General features: G+C 39.6%; 1 pseudogene; it reads left to right on the top strand.

Annotated features, from left to right (window-relative positions):
• The first annotated feature begins 220 nt into the window (after window positions 1-220).
• LOC142358298 (5.8S ribosomal RNA) lies at window positions 221-373 on the top strand (annotated as a pseudogene).
• The last annotated feature ends 452 nt before the right edge of the window (window positions 374-825 follow it).

The raw sequence follows: 825 nt of genomic DNA, 5'->3' as shown, positions 1-825 counted from the left end.
AGCTGATCACGCTCTATGATATGACTAGTATTATGTTGCTTATAGTAGGCTAAGCGCAAGCCGAAACATCAACATGTGAAAGTCGTAGAATTTTGCGATCAAACTGTGGCTAGTACTTTGATGATGCTTGTAGCCAACCGAATTGGTTGAAAAGCCCAATAAGTAAGCTAACTTGGGAGAGCTTGTTGGAAACCAAATGCTACTAGATTGGTCCAAATACATCCTTCAACAGGGGATCACTTGGCTCGCTTTACGAAGAGGAGCACAGCTATATGTGTTAATTCGGTATGAATCGCAAGATTTGTTTTACCGACCTCTCTAACGCAAAAGGCGGTCTCGGCTTCGGCTGTTGACTGCGTCCGATTCAGGGTTATATAACTCTCGATTGAACACATTGATGTTCTATTGTTGGTGCTTCCAATAAAATTGGAACACTTAAAGCAGAACCGATTCAAATAATAGCATTCTGATCAATGATTGCATTCCTTGATCAAGAACTGCTGGAGTCATTGTGATGGCGAATTTTCTTCATAAGAAAATTGCAAAGAGACGGAACTTAATGAGACTAGTATTATGTTGTTTCTAGTAAGCGGAAGCTGAAACAGCAACATGTGAAAATCAAGTTTTGTTCAATGATCTCGAGGCGATAAGTACTATGAAGCAACTAGTAGCCTAAGCATGACTCAGATTTGAGACAGTCAAAAAGACTGGCGAAACTTCTTCACATGAAAGTTACATAGAGAACTACAAATGTATACAGCGAGTATTATGTTGTTTCTAGTAGGCGAAAGCTGAAACATCAACATGTGAAAGTTGTCTGCAAAC

The sequence above is a fragment of the Convolutriloba macropyga genome, unplaced genomic scaffold (assembly GCF_964194025.1).
Source record: "Convolutriloba macropyga unplaced genomic scaffold, txConMacr16.3 SCAFFOLD_5989, whole genome shotgun sequence".
Classification (NCBI taxonomy): Eukaryota; Metazoa; Xenacoelomorpha; order Acoela; family Convolutidae; genus Convolutriloba; species Convolutriloba macropyga.
The sequence above is the reverse complement of the archived record's forward strand: the minus strand, read 5'-3'. Positions and strand labels throughout refer to the sequence as shown.